At 40.6% G+C, this 22,888-nt stretch overlaps 1 long non-coding RNA gene across 1 annotated transcript; it reads left to right on the top strand.

Annotated features, from left to right (window-relative positions):
* Nucleotides 2,181-8,499, top strand: LOC110392530. The gene is made up of 4 exons (XR_002434454.1): nt 2,181-2,291; nt 6,334-6,389; nt 7,154-7,272; nt 7,843-8,499. It is a non-coding gene; the product is annotated as an uncharacterized LOC110392530 (long non-coding RNA).

Here is a 22,888-nt window from a genome sequence, read left to right as displayed (position 1 = left end):
TCATCCAAATTCAGTGTGAAGGAGAGTGGAAGCACACAGTTGCACCATAAATTCTCACCATTCACTTTGCCAACCAAAGGATAGGACAGACAAACTCCTGGGAATTGCTTTCTCCCATGCACTGCTTTTCCTACTTGTGTTTTCTCATGCCTGCCTAAGTAACTCTGGGGACAGGGGGAAGACCAGATGGCTGTGAAGATGTTGTGTTCTTTCTGCTACCATGTGCTGTGATGGTGGCTCTCCCTGCTCAGAAAAAAAGGGGCACTGAGTTTGTCTCACTTCAAATCAAGTCTTTCTCTGCACAGAAAGTTTGCCAGTGGGTATAAGACTGTTGCAAGGACACCACACCCAGTGTAAGAAATCGTAGAATTATACAATAGAGTCATAGAATCCTTAGAGTTGGAAGGGACCTCTGAAGGCCATCTAGTCCAATTCCCCTGCAATGAGCAGGGACATCACAGCTAGATCAGGTTACCCAGAGCCTGAACCAGCCTTGCCTTCGAAGTCTCAAAAGACAGGGCATCTGCCACAAGAATAGGTATTAAAAAAAGAAAAGACAGTTATGAGCCAGCAAGTAAAACACTATGTGACCCTGCTATGAAATTTTGGGTGGTATTTTGGGGACTTTTTACATAGCAAAAAAGAAGATTGGAATAGGTGTTTGATCCTGTATATGTTCATAGAAACAGGAAAACTTGGGAATTTCTTTCTCCTAAAGAATCTCAGCTCACACAAACATCTGGTTTCCTCTTTAGCTTCTTCCACTTCTAACAGAAATAACCCACCAAGCCCTTGAAACATGGCAGCCTACTTGGGGTAACAATGACACAGTCAGAGGCATTTTTTTTCCCCCAGAGGACCCAGGGTTCATGCAGCGCAGAGAATAATAGTGAATCAAGGCAAGAACAAATAGACAGCTTCCCTAAAAAGGATGTAGTTCATTTGTTAGTCTGGGCATGCAAGGCATCCTGTGATGCAGGCATGATCCTCACCATCAGCTTCAGCACCTCATCTGCACTCACTGGGGGTAGGTTCATGAATTCCCTTCCTCTCGACTTCCAGAAGTTAGAGGGTTTTTGTAAAAATCTGTGTGCAGCCTTGCAACTGAAGCTTGTGTCATGAGGCACAGGCAGGAGAGAGGAGAAACTGAGGTTGCATAGCAGAATCTTTTATTTTGTAATTTTTGCGATAGTTTTATTATAATTTCTGTAGTGTTTTAACAATGTTTTAATTGAGGGGATGGCCAAGAAAGGGAGAAATGACAATCTAAGATCCAAATATTTGGAAGGCCAGTTAGAAAAAAACTCTTTTCCAAATAGTGTTTATTTAACATTGCTGGGAGTGGGCTGAAGGGCAGCAGGGGACAGCATTTTTCCTTGTGGGTGGAAGCCAATAAACAATGCTCATGCGGAAACCAGTGCTTTACCAGCTGTGCTGTACATTCATCTATGTTTTTTATACCGCTCATGAAAGTCCCATTTGAAAGTACTTCTCAAAAGGATTAAAGCCCATGGCCATGGATTACTACTGTTTCATACCCAAAGAGAAGAGGTTATTGATTCAGAAAAACAGAGCTTTTGATTTCATTGAATGTGAATATGTGTTTATTAATATTTATACACTCCTCTGGAGGTGCATGGTGCTGTGCAGACTACCGAGATGACAAAGTCTCTGCCCTAAGATGCTTACAAGACAGATAACACGATGAATTATGACACAGGCTAAGAAGGGTCAGAGAGGAGGTGAAAGAGGAAAGGAAATGACAGAAAGCAAAAGAAAGCAAATTTGTTTCATGAAAGATCCATTATTTACAAAGCACAGACATCAGGTAATTTGATTCCCTTTGGCTGTTATTTTGGATTTGTTTTTCACTTTGCTTTATTATGTTTAATAATTGGGCATGGGTGAGATAGCGCATAACACTAGAGCTGAGATTAACGATGAAAGGCTGAGAGAAAGCTGTGGCTCTCAAGGAGGGATTTGAGGAAGAAAAGCATTTGTTTTTTCACTCATTAGAAGGAGGGAAGCTCAGGCACAGAAGAGTTTCACACTTGTGCTAAACTTTAAATTAACCACATGTGTAAGTCTTTGTGGGAATAGGGGACTAATTGAGTAGATTAGAATACAATTAACTGTGAAGTCTGGCTAGCACTAGCTGACAGTGTTTGAAGAGTGGAAAAGATAATAAAATTCTGTGTAACTAAAAAAAAAAAAGGTTATAAAGATATTCTAGGAGAGAAGGGAAAGGATGCTTTATGGTTATCAGATGGATACTAACCACAGAAACACAGGTGAGTCTGGTGCTCTCTATTGTTGCTATAACCTTACTTCGCTATATTGATTTTTTACTCCAAGATCCATCTCAATAGTATCCTCTGAAATAAGCTCGTTGTTGACCCTAGAGACCTTCATCCTGGGACATCAGAAATAGAAAGACTCATAGTACTCTAAAACTGGAAAGCTGGATTGGCTACCAAATGCGTATTCCAAACATCAGCATGTCTCCTGAGAAGTCCTGCTTGCTTCTATCTAGTTTGGGAAATAACCATAGTAATCCAAGTGTTAGAGCTTTGCGTGAATGTTTGCTGAATGTTCAGCCATTTAATGAAAGATAACTTAAGAAATCATGCTAGAGCTTTCTAAAAGATACCAGATAGTTTTGTGTATTCATACATGAAATTGAGTAATTCTTTAGAAAGCAGTTGCTTTCCGAACTATGTGGCTTCCATCTTACAAAGACATAAAGAAACATCTTCTTTATATATTTGGAATTGTCTCAAATAGAGTTCTTAAAAGAATACTTGTCTTTCTTAAGATTATCCATCAGGGAATCTAATTTGTAAGTAGAGTTTTTCATGCCTGGTATATTCAGAAAGCTGGTCTTGCATATTAAGTCTTACACCCTTTGCAAAACAGATAATGATGAAAAGTCTCTAAACATTTTACCTTTTGGGGGAATGATATGGAAGAATTAGACTCCATATTTCAATCTGTTTGACCCTCATTTGCTAACTTCACTTGACATTATAGTGCGTTAAGCACTATGTGTCGCAAGATCTCTGAAGGAGAAATATTATGTGCTGAAATGTTTCCAAAGATGGAACTGCTTGGAATAAAAAAATTGTTAATTGAATGGTATTAAAATTTGGTGTTATGATAGAATAGTGTATGTTTAAACTACTTTGAGCAACTTATGTTAATTACAGTCTTTATTGTCTTGGAAATAAAAACAAAATAATGCATTTAAATGTCCAGACCAGTCAAACTCTTGCTCTTTACAGGCAAACAATTATGTCTAGCAATTATATTCTTCCTAAATGTGCATCCAGAAGAAAGTATGACCATTCAAATGTGTATTCACAGGTTATATGGACATATGATAGTCTTCAATTATGCCTAAATTTATATTCTATTCTTATGACTTTAAGTTAGAAAATAACTATCATGAATCAGAAGAGGACAATATTCATCTGAATAGAATATGAATAACGTAAAAACAGTAGTTGTAACATTCTTTAATAAAGCATAAATATCACATTAACTTAGTAAAAGAGTCAATAATAAGTAGGTCACTCAGAAAATAATGCCTCTTATTTTTTTCCATGGAGACTACAACAGATACAAAGAATAGAATAACGCTATTTGATAGAGCAAATTCTCAGCTATGAAACACTATTCTCTCAATGTTGTCACCACCGTTAGCTATACATTTTTTTCCAACGATGAATGAGAGCTGCATACCATACTCATAAAAATCTGCACCAGTGGATGTGACGCACTGTTTCACAGCTGCCATAATGGTGTTGTTGCTTGAATAATATTGCCCATACAATCCATCTTTCATCGGCCTGAACAGATGGAAATCTAAAGACATTAAATCTGATGGTGAGTGTGGTAGGACCATCCTGCCAAGACTGGATGCATGCTCCATGATCTTCAAACTGGCATAGGGCCTGGTGCCATTGCATTGCAAAAGAAAGGTTGTCTTCCTTTGTGCCCTGACTCTGGAAGTTGGAGCCTTCAACTTAGTTAGCCTTGTGATGTAGTGGTAAGAGTTGGCGGTTTGTCCAAGTACCAGGAAATCCAGAAGGATCATTCCTTTCCTATCCCAAAAGACAGTGCGCATCACTTTACTCACTGAGGACTGTGTCTTGAACTTTTACTCTGGTTGGTAATTCACGTGTCTCCACTCCATGGACTGCTGTTTTGACTCCAGCTCATAGTGGTGACACTATGTCTTGTCATCAGTAATGATGCAATCCAGGAAACTGCCACCTTCAGCCTCATATTTGTTCAGTAGGTCCTCAAAATATAATGAAATATTGGTGGGAATGTTCAACCTCTACTGCCAAACCACCAACATCCACCTCTGACGTTGTGGCCAACATAATAAAATAGGAGGCATTAATTTCAAGCAGTCCTCATGCTTATCTTTTTCCTCCCAGACCTGCCTATTCACTGAATAACTGATCCACCCCATTGGAAACTTCTGAAAAAGCAGATTTGAGAATTTGCTGCATACATTTCACAATAATCTTAAGATAAATTATTTGAAAATAAGGAGTTTTCATTGTTTTTGCAGAATATTCACAGATTGTTTAAGTATGTAAAGTTTTTGACAGGGTATTTGACATAGTTATCTTTGGTAGAAGTACCTGAGTGGAGCCCTGAGAGTTTTTTATTAATCGTACTCTATACATGACTTATAACATCTTGTCAGATGAAGGGACAATTTCAAGAACCCGCTAGTCCTGTCAAAGAATTAGGAGGTATCAATGAAATAAGGGTGTCTTCTGCATCAGTACAGACTTAGCAACACAGGTGAGGGCTCCAGTGCCTTTTCACAAAGACTAGTTAATAAAGTTTCCAGTAATGTGTGTTCTTCTCTTATTTTTAATGTATTATATGAACTTTATGATGGTTAAAATTGACTTCAAAAGAGTCACCTTGAATTTTTATTCACAAGATATGAAGAAACCCAGAAGCATGATGATGCTTGTATAACATAATTTAACATGTTCACGAGTGTTATGTCAATAAATGTAAGCTGCTATTGCAATGAATGATTTTTTTTTCTTTGTACTTGTGTTGGTGTGCATTATGTTCTCTTACTTCCATTTGTGCTTGCAAATCTCAGTCTTACGCTTTCCAAATTGAAGTAAATTCTCCCTTTACTAGAATTTCAGTTAACTGCTTTACATTAATCTCCTTCTTATTGTATTGCTTTTAATAATCGAATGCAAAAGATAAATCTGATATTACTTTGAATTATACTAATAGCAATGAAAAGCTTGAATGCAACCAATGTGTATGCTCTGGAATATAAATTCCTGTGGGCAGAATATTTCACAATTGGATTCAGCTACACTAGATGAAATCTTGATATATACAGCCTGGGTGTGTTTTCATTTTAAGCACAGCACTTCCATTGCTGTCAACAAAGAACAAGATTCACACAGCTAAAATAGCAGTAAAATTTCTATCCCCTGATTTTCCAGAGGTTTAAAATTGTACCAAAACACCTTTTTAAAGTACATTTTTTTCCACAATAAACATTAAATAAAATCCCACCCTCTGGTAGTCAAAAAGAGGACTTTTTTTTTGCTGACATTAACATCAGTTCATAATGTGGATTTCAGCATTTGGCTAATTTAAAATTTACTTCTAAACTGCTGAGAGGTTTATATTTGGAAACAGCTGCTGATTGTGGCCCTGTAGCTACCTTTAGCAATGTTTTATTATCTTGACTAAGCTCATAATGGTGATTCTCTGCTCTACCACTGACATCTTAATGGCTGCCTCACCAATACTCATGTTGTAGGAAGTATATGGGACTGACTTTTACATCTATAATGATATGGTAATGGGAGCCATTACAGTGTCAGTGGTGGTTTATTGGCATTATGGTTTAAGATTATGAGGGCATTACAATGCCATTGCAAACAAATACTGCTGTTTTTAAAATAAGAGGATGAAACACAGAAAGGTGACAAAATAGTTGTAATATTAAACTCACAACAGCAAGATATTGTTTGCTTAAGGCAACCACTTCCCTAAAATTCATCTGTTATCTGCATAATTCAGCAATACATACTGTGCAGTCGTCTTTTGGAGATTCCAAAGCACTGGGCAGAAATAGCGAATGACCTAGGGTAAATACACTTGCCCATTTTGTACTTTATAGAATTCAGCATAATTTTATACTGTATTAGTTGGAGGATCAGAGCTTGCAGTTAGAAACTGTCTGACACTGGAGAGAGAATCTCTGAATTTCCAAAGCCAATGAAGTATAAAGCAAAATGGTCTCATTTGTTATTTTTTTTTTTTTCCAAGAGGAGAATCATTAGAAGCAGAAATAGGAAACAACAGAATGCAGACAGCGTTGCCTGGTAAGAGCCTTGTAGATCAAAACTGTAGATCTGTGAACACGAAAGCAGGCTGGACTGTAAACTGACGTGTAATTCACATATGACCTTGAGGTTTCCAGAGGGGGGATTTTGAAAAGCATTTGAGAAAAGTCTGTTCCCATGGAGTTCCTGTTTACATACTGCATCAGGATTTCTTATCTACATTCCTCATAGGAAAGAATAAGATCAATCTTCAGTTGGCTTTATAGTAAGCACTTCGATTAGTACTTTGCTGGAAAGTCAGAGCAGGCATAGCAAAGAACTGCTGAGAAAAAGTTTTACATTGATTTCATGTTTTCTGATGGACGTGGTCAATTTTATCTCCTAAGAATTTAGCAGCTTCATCTACGTAAGCAAGTGCTGAAGCACAATAGGAATATATCTAGAAAATACATTTGTTGGTGCTGCAGACTCAGCATCCACACTATTCACGTTTAGTAGTTCTGCTGCAGAACATTTTGGATCAGGTTTTTCTGGTCTTGAGATCCTGAACACTGATTGATAGTTGGAGAACATGAGGTGCATTTCTGAAGTGTATCCACTGGTTTTGTTGTATCTAAGTTAAATCCTGCCTGTGCTTGTGTGTGATAAGTCTGCACAGAGTTAAGCATGCTTAAGTGGGGACAATTAGGAGATTAACTTCAAAAATATGCTCCTGATATGAGCTAAGTACTGATGGATGTTCACCAAACGACTTCCATGCTCCTGATCCAGTGCCACAAATGTTTCTTTTCTTTTTTTTCCAGTTCTGACTCTTCTCTCAATAGCTTCATAACTTGGGTGGTGTGGAGCTCTTAGGAGAAATCAGAGCTGATGAAACTATCATAGGAAGTTCCACACAAACATGCAGAAGAACCTTTTCATGGTAAGGGTGACAGAGCACTGGGACAGGTTGTCCAGAGATGTTGTGGAGTCTCCTATGGAGATATTCAAGACCTGTCTGGACACCCAGCTGTGCAACCTATTGTAGAGAACCTGCTTTAGCAGGGGGTTGGACTTGATGATCGCTTGAGGTCCCTTCCAACCTCTGCAATTCTGTGATTCTCAACCTTGAATTTGAGGAAAGGATTTGTTCTACTCAGTGCTTCAGGTACAACAGGAGTGAAAGCAGCAGGAGACAGCAATCATAAACATGTACTATGATGTATAGAACAAGGGGCAGAGGAGTCAGATGAGCATCTGTTGAGCATAATATCCTGTCATTACTGACCTTCCAAAGCTCTGACTAATCCTACTGTGGAGCTGATCATCGCATCTTAAAAATAGCTGAGATGTTTATTATTGCTGTTATTTTATTCAGAATTGGTACCAGAAATTCATTTTTCTAATGATTAGAAGCCTTTTAATTTCTGTGCTAAGGTTATTCTGGCCAGTATATACATACTTAGTCCTGAGTCAATCTTATGCCTATGCAAATAATTATTGTTTCTTTCAGGAGGATTTACAGAGAAATCATATAATCTCTCAGCATTTCAGTGGTGGATTGCCGTGACCAGGCTTCTTCACAACCTGTCTGAAGATGGGCTTTCAGTTCTTTAATCACATTTCTAGCTCTTTCCATACTGGTGAGCTCTCCAGGATGAATTTCCCTTCCTGGAGTTTGACCCTGATGGAAATATTGCTGTATCCTCAGATTCCTCTTTTTTTTTTTTTTTGGTCTTTTTATAGCTATAATATACCAGCACCTCACAGTAACCATAGTCTTACCTAGTGTATCCAGGTCAAACTTTTTCTCTCTTATTTCTAATAGGAGTGCTCCCAGCTTTTAACAAAAACTTCTTCTGTAATAGAATATCTTTATAGACATGACCTTTCTTGTTTATTATTACATTCCCTTTAATACACAAGTCTTCAAAGTTACACAATCCCTGCAGTATGGCACTGCACTCTGAATCTCTTCTGCAAAAGATGTGTCAGCAAATTTTAGCAGTGTCCTTGTTTTTCTCTGTGCCTTGCTCATGAATGAGATTCCCTCCAGCCCAGCAGTTCATCTTTCATCAAAAACTGCATCACCTCTCCTTTAGCTGGCTAGTTAGCTATGCAGTATAGAATTCTGATATTAATGTCCATCTTTGCATCTTTAATAAATACTTTCCCATTTGACAATTAGCTTTTTCATTTCTGAAGACTCGTACTATTTCTACCGTGTTTAATCTCTCTGGAAAGTAACATATAGTATCTAAGAGTTTACCATGTAAACTGCTAAGCAGATGATATTAGCAAGTTTAACTATTTTCAGTATATGTATTTTATTTCTAAATTCAAGTGCTGTATGGAAACATGAGGCCAATGCACAGATCACCAGTTCTTGTTATATAGCTGTTAGGAAAACATATTATCTTTCAGTTAATCACAGACAGTAGTGGATGTTTTACCACTGAAATGAAAATCCAGACTTTGGGTAATCAGAAAACTTGAAGAATCTGGATGCCCCCAAAATTAGAAGTACTTTGTTGTTAACCTTGTCTGAGGATGAAGGAGATGGTGAAGAAACTTTTCACATCATTCCACTTTCCTATCAACGTCATTTCAAGTTCTTATTTGTAATATTATATATTCTTTTCCCAGTTTTTGATTTTTTGATATTGAAGATGTTTCTAAATAACTTTTTACCATGAAAGGAGCAACAACAACAAAAGGCGGGAATACATAACTTTTTATTAATCTCACCTTGGTTACATTAAAGGTGTTCTTCCAAGGTCCAAAGTTGCTCTCTGGCAATAACTGCAGAATCCAGAGAGTTCTGAAAAACAGAATAGGTCAGCAGCTCTTTTTTGATTGCTAAGCACTGAACTGTTGACTATTTGATGACAGCAGTCTTCACAGATAGTTTGCCACCAGTAGAAAAGTTTTGTTAGTGACCAAGAAAGCAGTATTTAGTGCAGGCTTTGTCCAAACGAAGAGCTGTGTGTATTTAGTGAGTCATGGTAGAGATGACTGACTCATGTTAAAGGATGTTTACCTGTAATGACCCTTAAAAGTTGTTGGATCTGAGAAGATGTTAATAAGCCCCTGAAGTGTTTTCTTTCAAACTGGAAATTGAATGAATGGTAGATGAAGAACTTGTACTGCACGAGGAACATGATTGTAAATGCAGGTGTCTGCCTACCTAAAATATGAGATCTTTTCTTCATGGCTTGAGAAAGGTCTGAGGATAGTGGCTACAGGATGACTCTGGAGATTTTCTTCTCATCTCTTTGCACTGTTATTTTAAAAGGTATTAAATCCTAGATGGGAATTTGTGAGATGGCATTGAGTGATTAATTTTCATTACAAAATCCTGGATGGACTATGATATGATTGAAAATTAATCCTCAACACTAGAAGTACTGAAAATCACCCTTCCCTTGCCTGTCATGTTTTCCCCTTTGCATCTTGCAGTGGTTTTCTATTCTTCAGAGGTGCAGGCTCAGTAAAGGTGTGGATCTTTGTAGACATTTCGCATATTCAGCTCTTACTACAGCATATAGAAATTAGCTTTTCTTTGTCACCTCTTGAAAAGTCTTCAGAAGCTGTCCACAAACTCCTAGGGATCTTCAAGCCACTGACTGAGCTAACTGTGATTAGTAAAGTGGGTTATTTTATGCTCAGGGATCTTGTGTGGATGGACACCAGTTGCATCATGGGCTGACTGTTTCTGTAGTTCAAATAAAGACAGTCTTGGTAGGAAAGGGCGACGTTCATTTATACTTCTCTAGAGGAAAGCAAAATTCAGACCTTTGAGGCCAGTGGAGCTGAACTGATGCCTGGTTTCTGAGGATGGCACAACCTTTTTTCAGACTGCTGGTGGCAGAAGTACCACTACAGTTAACATGAATCTGAGGAGGAAAAGTTCAGAACAACAATAAATTCTGAAAAGTGGCAATGGGAGTTACTGGGAGAGATTTACAAAAGGAGCTGTGTAGAGATGAGCCAAAGGAGTATGTGCACTGTTGTTCAGCAGCATCCAGGGATCTCCTTTCTGGACAAGAGGAGGAAAACATTTCAGCAAAGTGTCTGTTGAACCTTTGCAGTGTTGAACTAGCAATCGTTGCACTTCTAACAACACATTTGTAGAAACAGCCGCTCTGAAAAGAGACATTTATGCAGCAAGCTTCTGGGAGTGTAAAAGGCAAGATGTATGGAAAAGACAAAGGGGGATGCCAGCAAAACCGAAAAGAGAGGCTCAGAGGCAGGAGCAGGAAACCTACTGAGTGGCATAATGTACTTGGTGTGGAGATGCATATGTATAGCTCCCATCAGACCTGTCCCTCTTCCTCCATCTCAGTGAGGGGCAGCTAGTTATCTCACCCACTGACCTGTGTCTGCCAGCAGGCTGTTCGGCATAGGCGTCCAGGAAGCTAATACTCTGCTGCAATGGGAGAGCTGGAAATGCTATGAGGGCCTGCGTGACACAATCAAATAAAATGCACGAGCAGAGGTAAGAGTCTGCCTGCAATGCCTGGAAAAAGCTTCACTGGTTTCTTAAGTGCTTGCATCCAGCTGAGAGCAAACAGCCCAAGCTCTGTCAGCTCAGCTGGAGGGAGGTGATAACAGAAACTGCCAAATGAAGGGCAAGGGACACACAGGGGTATACTGGTGTCTCTGATGTGGTGTGTGCTTCTGGGGTGCCAGTGGGAACCCTGACAGCTTATTTGTGCCTCAGTGAAGCAACTTGGGAGCTCACAACCCCCTTTTAAAGCCCCAAGTCCCTTTGTTTGGCCACTAGCACGCAGCCAGGTTTTTACAAGCATGACTTAAATTTGGAAGTGCTGCTAAAAGTTGTTCTGCAAACCCAACTACAGGATGCAGCAGCTAGATTTTTCAAGAAGATTAAATTTTCCAGTAAGAGACAGCCAGTAGGTCTCTTCTTCCAGACTGAGCTGGAAAGGGAGAAAATCACTCATTTCAAACCTCTCGCTTTTTAGCAGGTCTGCTCAGATTGCCAATGGCAAAGATGCTCCCAGGGCTCCAGGAGGCTCACCAGCATGATCTAGCCCAGGAAGCCATCAGCTCATTTCACATATCAGCAGGCCATAGTAAAGCTATTAGACACTAACAGTTTTCAGTAGCTACTAGATTGGATTATATTCCAGCTAGTGACCTAAAGGTGAAAGGCCTTAGCACTCCTCAAGAGGACCTGTGGTTTTGTTACTCTAACGGAGACTGTGCAAGTAAGCATATTCTCACATGGGTAAGCATGCACAAATAAATCAAGATATGAAAATAAACATTCAGCATCCTGCTTCCTCCATGGGAGGCAGGATGACCCGAGTTAGCCCACCGGTGTGGCAGAGAAAGCCAGAGATAGGTCTCCAGTATCTGTGGAGCTCAAATAGAGTCTGCTATTGCTGCAGAAAGAAAAAGTGTCTGCTGGGGTTTGGTAACTTCGAATAAAGGATTATCCCAACAACGCAAAATAGTTTTGTTTAGAAATATTCTATCAATGGAAACAAAAAGTCCAACAAATTCAGCAAGTTATGGAGAACCTCAGAATGAATATGAAGTGTAGTTTTTATGGTTTAGAAAACCATGATTTTAGCAAAGCAGAACTAAAGGTGGCACTTTCCAACATGCCTGAATGATTATGCTGGGGTTTTTCTGAAAAATCCCAATCAGAAGGCATAACGTAGGACAGGAAAGAAACAAAGTTCTTGCAGCAATCCTATCTGCTTGTTCTGAGAGATGGGCTCAGGCAGAAATGCAGAGAAACCACAACATTTCTGAAGAGAAACAGGAGCTAGAAACAAAGCTGTACTCACACATCTGACTGGGGTATGTTAGGATGACCTGGGCAGTTAGCAAAGCCTTAGGAAGAACAGGCTCTGCTGGCCGGGGTGGTCAGGCCCTCCTGGACCAAAGGAGGGACACAAAGGTCAAGCTGTGATGGTAGGTGCTCTACCTAGGCATAGCAACTACCTTTCTACACTGATTAAAATTAGAGATAAGAATTTCTAATATGGGACTTTCAAAATCTTCCAGAGGTTATGTTGCCTAATTCCACATAATTTTGATATGAATTGACTTTCCAAATCCCTCAAGATTAGTAGCGTTACTAATCTTCAAAGGAAAATCCCCTTACATTTGACTTCTGAAAGTCTTTAAGGATTGCGAGGTGGAGTTGTCATTAAATTAATGGTGTTCAGAAAAAAAAGCTCAATTAGTCTGAGATAGGCGGCATTTTATCTTGCCTGAATTTTGCATGCTCTTCTACTCACCAACCACAGTGTAATTCATAGGATGGTTAGGGATTTTCATTTGGGACTTTGGGTTTTGCTCGTATCTGTGATCTTTCATGTACCTGTAGCGCATTCAGACACCTTTGGTCTTTTAGTTTTTAGATTGCTTCAGAATGTTGAGAAGTACTTTGTTGTCACCGGTGCTGGGTGAGCCAGATGCTACAGGATCAGCAGACCTGGAAGGACCCAAACTTTTTGTAGTCCAAGAACGTTTCTGGCAATCTAAGTGTTATTCCGTATTGCCTGTGATTGCTGGGGACTTGGCAATCCATGTGGTCTTTTGCAGAACTGCATTCACAGAAATACATAATGCTTTTAAACATCTGCTTCATGCCTAACATGGCAAGTGCTTCCTGTCTGTATCGTCTGAACTTATTAATTATGAGTTTATCAAATATACCACTTCCATAAGTCAAATGACTGGAAATCCAAGTTCTATATTTCAGTAATAATATTAACTGTGAAGCTGGCAGTTGGTCTGGATAATGGCTGGCTAGTGAGAGTGTTAAATAGCTGTAGCAAATCCTGTTAGCTATAAACACCCTGAGAAAAGATACAAGACTGCTGATAATGACTACTCTGTCAAGAATTACTGATAAAAGGATTTTTAAGGAATAAGAAAATCACTCAAGTGAAGGAAGAGGGCTTTTTTCCCCTCGTCAGAGCTTTCAGAATCATTGGAGACGATACTGAAAACTTGTATGAAGTGAGAAGCTGACACTGGGAATTGTTTAGTGTTGGAATTCTTGGTAGAGCAGCTGCTGTGTGATCTGGCTGGGAGGTGGTCTGTGCTGTGTCAGAACAGGAACGACACAATCTGCATCCCCTCTTCCTGCTGTATTTTAGGAGAAAAATAAGTAGAGCAAATGCTTGGAATTCAAAGTTTAGATATTAGCTGCACTGAATTTCTTGGAGGGTTATGCTTCTCTTCATTGCAGCTACGTATAAGGAGAGGCCGTGTTACTGCAGAGCATCCACACTGACACTTAGGTAAGCACAGTTGCTGATGGACAGCAGTGGTTTTGCTCCCTGGCAGTTTATGGAAGAACAATTAACACAGAAAGGCTCAGAGTATAAGGGCTGTGTCTTGACTACAACTACAGGGAGCAGAACAGGCAGCAGACACAGATCTATGCCTTTCAGAAGTTTTCCAGCAATTTCTATGTAATTTACTCTTATAGACAGCTGAGATTAGGTGACTTTTACACAGAAACAGGTAAGAGGCTGTCATGAACCACCTTGTGTCCTGCTATGTAGATGAATCCTTTATCTCTCAAGCTGGAAATGGTGGGGGTTTTTGATAGATACCTACAGAAGAGAGAAGAAGAGAGGAGCAAAGCTACTCTGTTTGGAAGATACTTGCAGCACTTCGTGGGCAGTTCCGTGGCCCAGCACATCAGATGGGAAATGGAAGAGTGTGCCAGTGTGTGTTTTCCAAGAAGTCAGAGAAGAATGCTTCTTTTGCTTGAGCTCTGCATTTATTCTACTCTGTTAAGTTTTTACAGTGGTTCAGATTGTGTTATAGAAAAAAACAGAATACATTACCAAAACCAAGGCTGACTAAATCCACAGTTACGATTTGTATTCAGGTGAAATCAGTAAAGCTTGTTTAAATCTAGTGAAGGCCTGAGAAATGAAGTTTTCCAGCTTCTAGTCACCATGGCAAGTTCTTGCCATTTGAGAAATGAAGTTTGCATTCCTAATTTTATTTCTTCTTTGATAAGACACTCTAACTGATTGGAGAGCAATACCAGTGCAGATGCTTCTGTCAAGTCATTTGTTCCAGGCCTGGCAGCTGTAACAAACAAGTCCAGTGATTGAATGGGGCAGAGGAGCTGTGTTAAATGGTTAAATCTCTCCCATGGCCGACTGACATTTGGCAAACACAGCCACGTTCTCTTATTGATGTGCTTACTAACTTCCTTGAATGTTATTGGAAAAGATACATGCTCATTGAGGAATAAAAAAAAGTCATAGCTCATTTAAAGCAGATCTCTCATTCTGGTTGCACGTGTTCTAGCACATTTCTTCTCACAGCTGAGAGTCACAGGCCTGCTTGTCTTCTGTACTCATCATCTGTGACTGAGTTTCTTGAGAAATGTGTTGCTTAAAATTGTATCTTAATGTTTTCCTTTGCTTTTTCTGTGCTGTGGTTTCAGCATTATAACTTTTATTTCCAGAAAAATGGTTTCAGTACAATTTTCATAAGGGAGGGCAGAGATTTCTGTGTAATATTCTCTTGCAATATGTATGAGCTTGGGCTGGCTGTGTATAACAGAGAGATTGGAAGGGAACTGCAGAGGATTTTTTTATTTTCAAAATTTTTAATTGTCACTGTAAGCTTTTACATTTACTTTGATTTTACAGTTAATGGTTTGCACTGCTGAAGCAGCAGGCTGCATTATAAAACGACAATTGTTTAAATGCCACCAGTTTAATTGGGTATTCTTTTTCATATATCAAAAGAATTCAGTGACTCTTTGCAGTATATTCTGGTAAGGAGCAGCATTCTTGGAGACTAAAAAAACCCACAAATGACTGCATGTTGCCAATGCTAGGTTTTCTGTTTCATCTCTATTTCCTCAGTGAGAGAAAGAATTTTGGGGTTTGAGGGGTGGAGAGTGGGTATTCTGGTGTTTATGGCAGGATAAATCTAGTCTTGGAGAAGTAAAGTAAAACAGGAGAGAGAAGACTCTTCTACAACAACAGATACTCCTGTCCAGCAGAACACCTCAGAAGGGTAAGATTACCTCAGGACTTAGGAGAGAAGAGGTCACCTGAGAACATGCTGATGGTGTGGCACTAGGGTGATAGGCATGCTAGGAAAGCCTATCACGATCAGTGGAGCTCTTGAAATGTGAGTAAAAATGTTCTTTCCTTGAGAAAAGGAAACCTAGACTATCTACAGAGATGGCTGACCTACCAAGCCTGCCGCTCATTCACATGTGGCCCACCCTTGCCCACCGTCACACAGCCCCTCCCTCCTGTGTAGAGACTGCCTATGGTTGTTCTCCCACTCTTGAACGTGGTGAAGCAGCTATGGCCATAGATACCTCAGTTTGTGATTACTGAATTTGTGAGCCCAGTAGGCCCAGTACAATCCCAGTAGGATGTGAAATGAGCCTCTCCCTGGCAGCTTTGGTGCCTGTGGTCTACTGCAGCTGGCAGGCAGGAGAAGAGCATCCACAGCTTCCACTCCAGTCCTCCGCCCACATCTCCTGGGGCAATGGGGGATGTGAGGACTGCTATGCTTTGCTGCTGGTACCACACAGACAGGAGAGTGGTGGGGGAGAAGTGTGAGAGCAAGCTGATGCCAGACTGGAGGTCACCATGCCCCAGGCAGGGTAGCTCTGGGAACACAGACTTGCTCCAAGCTGTACAGAGATCTCATTCCATCACTGGGAGGTCACGGGAAAGGTCCAAACTCCAGCCTCAAAATGCAGATTTTCAAGCTAGAAATGGGCTCAGATGACGTCGGTAGAAATAGTCACAACATACACACAGGTAAGACACAGTGTGAGACCTTTGTTGAGAGTCTGTACTCCCACAGAGTTAACTCTGATATCAAAGGTCCCAAATCCTGTCTGAATATTGACTTATTCATTAATAGTTTGTATGTATGAATAATTCACCATCTACATACTATATCTCTACTTTAAATGCATTACAAAGCATATATTAGACAGAGATTGACCTCTACTGTGGTTAACATCAAGATTTATTGTTCCAGGAAGCTCCAGATATATTGACTTGAATCAAAGCCTGGAGGTTCAATTAAAGTTGATACTGTATTAACAAAAGGCCACAAGTCACGTTTCTTCTGTACTGTGCTTTGCGAAGGATTTTAGTTCTCTTTCTTCATTTTTTTTTCCCACTGAGGCTGGAGTGTAGCTGTAATCATAAGCAGTTTGCCTAGCTCAGCCTGGCCTTCTTGTTTTATTTAGCTGCCTCTGGGATCCTTGCTAAATCATTATTAATGGGATGCCTTGCTCTAGCTTGAAAATAACATTTGTGTTTTCATCTGTTCTAATACATGTATTTCTTTCTAAATCCATTATTTCAGTGTAATGTGGCAGATTCTTTGCCTTCTTCCATTTAACCTAAGAGCAGATCTCATTTGGAAAAAAAATAATAATGTTGTACTAAAATGGAATGGGATGCTAACAATAAGGCATGAGTGGGGACAAAGCACTTCGAATTTACCCGCTCTTCTTTCCTGCAGTGTTGAAATTAAGGAAGGAAAATTTCACAGACAGGCTCGGGGGCTATGACCTCCTCTCCTGCTGCTGCATCTCAGAACGTTCCCTTTTCGCGAGTGATCATTAGTGTGACCTTCTTATTCCTTTTCTTTTTTTCTTTAAAAAACTAGAGGCTGTGGTATCTTAGCACTATCACTACGTGCCGCGCATTTCATTGCTAAGCAACACTCAGCAGCGCACAGCCTGAGCACCGCGTACCTACTGCTCACTTCCATCCCTAACGCAGAACTTTTGCTCGGCGTGCCTGGGGCTGACGCTCCAAGGACATGAGTGCTCTGGCTCCTGACTGTGCTCTTTAGCAGTGGTCGTCCATCAGGCTCACCCACTGACATCTGCACACTGGGCTGGAAGGGCCAGAGGCATGCTCAAAGAACCACAGTTATCCTGATCTAATGATGAGAACTGATATGGAAAGGATAATTATGAAAGCCAAGGAAGGAAAATAAAGGTTATTCAATTTCTTTCAGGCCAAAGCTATCCTGAATATGCTCACCTGGAGTGCTTGAGACCACCCTGTACTTCTAGCAGCACGCAGCTAAAACGAGGGAAAACAAGGCATGTTCAGTGGGAAATGCTCTGAGCCTTAAATCTGAATCACGGTAAATATCAGGCAGTTTACTAGGAAATTTATAGTTGCTAAGGAAAGCAGCTGTTTCTTAGTACACAAATATAGATCTCTTCAGAGGAATCCTAACCACAGAATACACAAAACCAGAGGTAAGGAGTAGTATTTTCATGGCAAGTAGATGTTCTTCCTGAAGAAACAATAAAAAGCCCCAAACTACAGGTCACTCAGTGCTTTGAACCTTCCCTGCTTTAGACCTAGTAGGATAATATTTCTTCTGATTTGAATTCTGAATCTTTACATTTACTACAACACGGAGAGGTCACAGAGAAAATAAATCAAACTGTCTCTCCAGAGAAATTGCCGCCACCTCACACTCTGCCTCCTGACATCAACCAAAGACTCGCTGCTGAGGGGACATGAGTGCGATGTGGGAGACCCAAAGCCAAGGAAACACTGTTCAAATCAAATATCTCTGCAGCCACTCTGGTGGCTTCTTACACTGGTTTATCAGTCCAAAGATATGCTCTTGACAATATTGCAGAGGTAAAAGGAAACCAGAAGTTGGTATTGGCTAATACAAGTGGGTGATTTGCTGTAAGCAGTAGCTAATTATCCCCATGAGGTCACTCACGGTCACACTTAGCTGGAGTGCCTGAACCTATTAATAAATCTTACTCAAAGTTCAGATCCTGGTCTCTCAGCATATGTTTATGACTCTCAGTGGGAAGTGGTGTAAGATTCTTTGTATGGGACTACAGGGAAAAATTCAGCTTTCTGCCCAATATGAAGCAAGCGGGAGAAATTCCAGAACCTGCAGGACAGATTCCTGATAATGAAGGATGTCTGATAGATTGTTTGCAGTAATGGATGGCTCCAAGCAAAGTGTTTGCAGGCTGCTTTTAAGGATCTGTTTTAATTGCTTCATCTTGCACTCAGCTTGTGGTATATGTGGCATTCCCTGATTGTAAAGAACTAGGAGTAGATAGCTACAAACCACAGGCCATTAGCTGTAGTTTTTCTTCACAATGAGGCTCTGCTGGGCAGATTGGGACTTTCAAAGCCATTCCCCCTCTTCTGGCCATGATGAGTCCACAGGGAGCATGTTCTTGCCCTGGCTCAGCTAGGGTTTATGGTATGCTATTTCTCCTGCTAACAACAGCTAACTAACATGTTCTTAAAATTGCCCCTGAGAAGGAAAGGTCCCTTAACACATGTGAAACTGGTGCACAGCTCTTGCTAATGGAGAGGCTGCGCAGCAACTGTCCCCATCCTCTCTTCCTCTTGAAAAATGTGAACATTTGAGTATTTGGCTCACTCTTTAAAATATGATTCCTATAACTTAATGTACCAATAATTTAGATCTGATGACAAATATCTCTGAAAGCATGGATTTTGAGTGGCATGATGCTGTATCTACAAGAGCAGCATATCTGGTTTTACTTCAGAGGCAAGAGAGTCCATTTTACAAACGCCATCTCAGTAGAACTACTGTAACATTTCTATCCCTTGTAACAATTTGGGTCAACATTTTAGGGGAAAGCAGGTAGGTAAGTGGTAATATCCTGATTAGTTCCTTTAAACACTCTGGTGCATCAGCAACTTCAAGTCATCATAGATCTGTGTGGCTGAGCTACAGTGTGAGGCTCCTCTTCGTCCAAGTTGTGGCTGAAAATAACGAATTAGTCCAGTTTAAATCGAGACACAGGTACAGTCTCAGGCACCTGTTACATTTGGTGCAGTCAGCATGCTGACCCCAGAGCAGGGTCTGGCATTCTGTGGTAGCCCCACAGCCATGCTGGCTCATGTGGGGCATGCTGATTTTGTTCTAGGCAGCCAAGGACATTAATATTCAATCATTCATGGCTGGACGTGCTTGCCATGGCATTGTACAATTGTAGTTTAAAATGCGGTTGATAGGGAGGTAGCTTGCTGACCTGTGAAGGCAAAATAATGCTCGTCTTGCAGGACGTGTCTAGCAGGTATATTAACCTTTGGTAGTCCCTCTGCAGAAAGTGTGTGCTGTAACCTGCTCTAAACATGCTGCTGTTCTTCATGATTCCTGCCTAAGAAGAGAACCCCAAGGGCAGAAACCACAGCGATGCCTCAGCTGTGCTTGGGTCAAACCCACAGATAAAACACCACACGCTACCTCCAGAACTGCCTGCAGACCGAACGCTTAGAAAAACAATATTGCAGGCTACTTTTTTTCCAAGCTCTGGAAAAATTGGGGTTGGAAGATCTCTGAACCAAAATTGTCTGATAGCGTTTGTCATCAGGTTTTCTATACATATATATATATTTTGCAATTCTTTACTGAGACTTCTGAAACAAACAAGCTATTAGAGCCTTAACTTCTTTGTTTATAATGGAAATGCTCACTGACCCCTGACTATAGAGGTGCTCTTGCACTCTTGTAATAAATGCCAGGCACATCTAACATATGCGTGATCCAGGAATCCACTGGCTCCTTGCCAGCATGCTGCTTTATGCCTGGTATCTAATTCTGCTGTGGAGAAAACATTTGGGGAATTAGATATATTGTGAGCAGCTTTTCTTTTAAGCACCTGTGTATGCATCTAAAACGGTACATCTCTTTACATTTTAATTGTTCCAAAGAGCTGAGAGTAACGTGTTTACTTATCTCTCTCTCTTTTTCTTCTTTCTAAAGCATTTTTATTTTCTTCGGTTCTCCTCCAGAAACTAGCAGAAAGTCTTCTGCAAGATGCTGCAGAGAATGTCTGTGAGTTGCTGTCTCCACTGAAATTTGTGGGAATTTTACTACTGTCTTTCATGGGGCCAGACATATCTGTGGGAATTCTCTGCTTTAATGAATAAGCTTTTAAATAACTGTAGCTTACTACTTCTTTCTGGCTGTGGGATATCGAGTATCAATTAGGATGAACCAGTTTAAATGACTGGTGTCCCAATACCTACCTGTATTCTCCCACTGATACCCTCATGCAGTAAAATCAAAACTAAAAGTAAACCAAACCAAACAGAAACAAACAAACCACAAATACAGAGATAAGAAGAGATACAGCTCCCCATCCCTCCAGTTTTTTGCCAGGGCTCCTCGAGTTGTCAGGGAGTGCAGAGCAGTGGAAGTGGGAGACAGAGGAAAAGCAAGTGGGGGAGCTGAGAGGCTCTCCGAGATGCATGAGACTCTTACGGAGCTCCATTGCCACAGGAACCAGCACCTTTAGATACTTTCAGTGGATCAAGGCATTTTCACATCCCTTCAGTGAAGGGTATCTGGATGCCCTAACCTATGTGTCCTTTTTACCGCCCCAGGCATTCCCGTGGAGATGCCCCATGGCCTTTCTCCTCCCAACTCCTCTCAGGTCTCCTCTAACTGGACAGCCTGTGAGTGGTACACCCTGAGCTGGCATTGCTGCAGCCCCTCAGGGGTGCACCAAGTCTTCACCCCTGCTCAGAGCTGTGCACGGCCAGAAATACACAGCATGTGTAAACCAGATGTTTGTGCAGAGATCAACAGGAGACTGGCACATTAAATACCATCAGGGTGTTTAAATGCCATCAGCTGGACTTCAGCAGAAGTCAGACATTGGGTCTGGATGAATTTGGATGAATTTCACCCCTTCTACTGTCTATATCCAACTCACCCTTCTTCCCCTGCCATCTATCTGGGCCCTTTCATACCAGGGGGCAGGCTGGTTTGATTCTGATGTCTAGAACTTCCTGATAGCCTTAGTGCTTTTTCACAAATGCTGAAAATATTTTCAGCTTGGCTGGGAATTCTCTGACATGTTGATACTTGCAGTCCACTACGATGAAGAATGGTTGGAGGCTGTCACCAGCATCTAGATCTCTGTAGTCTCGTGTTCTATCTGTAGCTATGATCTACAATAGTACAAATGAAAAAGTGTTAAATCAACATATATAAATACACCTTCCCTCCAGAATTCATAACTGTCCTTATGACCTCAGCCTTGGACCTTTCCTGAAGTTTAATGGCCAGTGGGAGTTAATGGACCAAAGTTCCACTTCAGGCTATTAACACTCTCAGGCAGTCATTAATTCACACAGAATGCTCAGGATCTTTATTGCTGTTGCTTAAGTGATGTTCAAATGCCTGTGAATATTTACACCCCTGCTGTGGATGCAGCACAGTGTTTCAGATGTCTTACTGTTCAAAAAGGTCTCAGTACCTGACAGTAATCACTTCCACATCTGAGGTTCAAGATACTACTCTGAGTAGTTATCTAAAACTATGGTTAGTTACATAGGTGTGTATATAGTTTTTAATAAAAATAAACGTAGAGGCAGATTCCGTGCCCTGAGGAGCGTGCAGCCTGAAGTCCTAACAGAATAAACCTTTAAAACATATGTTTAAGTTCATCCTTATTTAGAATAGTTGCAAGTGGCAACAGGCATGTGTTTGTTTTGTAGATGCTTCTAAACAGAAGTCAGTGTTTCTTCTTGTCCTTTCCTACAAAGACATCATAGCAGTGACCAGTAGGTTACCTAAGCAGTCAGTTTTTGAAAAGACAATGTTTTTTAATTACTAGGTATTTAAGAAGGAACATAGAACCAGGATTGGTGTTGTGGGGCACTGAGTGAATTTTCCGTTCTCTTGAACAGAAGATATTTAACATCAACGTTAGATGTTAGTTAATGAACTGACAAGACTCATCTTAGAGTCTGGAGGAGTTTCATCCCGGTGATGTTCTCAACAGTTGTTTCTGAACTTCACTGCTCTGGGGATGATTGAAGTGCGAATGTATTCATGGTCACTTCAGGCCTATTTATACTTGTGACAGTATTGGCTTTTAGACTGAATAGCTCTTCATTTCCCTGGCACACACTTACTGGATGTATTTACAGAGGGACATGATATCCTTGCTCAGCTTTTATTTTCCCAGGCTTATCAGACAAACTCTTGACTGTCCATTCCCCTGATTATGGTCTGCACCTGCTCCTGTCTGAGAGCCATGAAAAGTCATACAATGGGCTGGAGAGGGCTTTCCAGTGCTCTGGGCAGTGAAACGCTATGTTCACTCTACTAACGTACTCGTCTTCTCTTATCTGGAATTGCAAATCCTTTCCTGACAATGTCAGCTCTTGCTCATTCTCTAATAAACTTGCAGTTCTGCATTGCTCCTGGCTTGTATGTTCATACAATTACCATAGTTCTTATTATTTTCCATTATATGAACCATCTTGACCTTCATGCTACGCAGCATCTTCCCATTTGCATTGCCCTGTAAGGTTGTTCAGTTCTCAGGTGAAAATTGTGTACTGCTTGCTGCAGGTAGGATGGGAGCTACTGATCAACCAACAGATGAAAATCTCCTCATTTGTAACTGGCACCTGTCTAGGCCAGTGCCTTGCTCCTGGTGTTATCTTGTTAACTTTGCTGTGTTGAACCTCATTAGGTTCATCCGGGCCCACCTTTTGAGTCTGTTAAGATCCCGC

This window comes from Numida meleagris, chromosome 1, assembly GCF_002078875.1.
Source record: "Numida meleagris isolate 19003 breed g44 Domestic line chromosome 1, NumMel1.0, whole genome shotgun sequence".
In the NCBI taxonomy this organism is placed as follows: domain Eukaryota; kingdom Metazoa; phylum Chordata; class Aves; order Galliformes; family Numididae; genus Numida; species Numida meleagris.
Note: the sequence above shows the minus strand (reverse complement) of the source record. Positions and strands in the feature narration are given on the sequence as shown.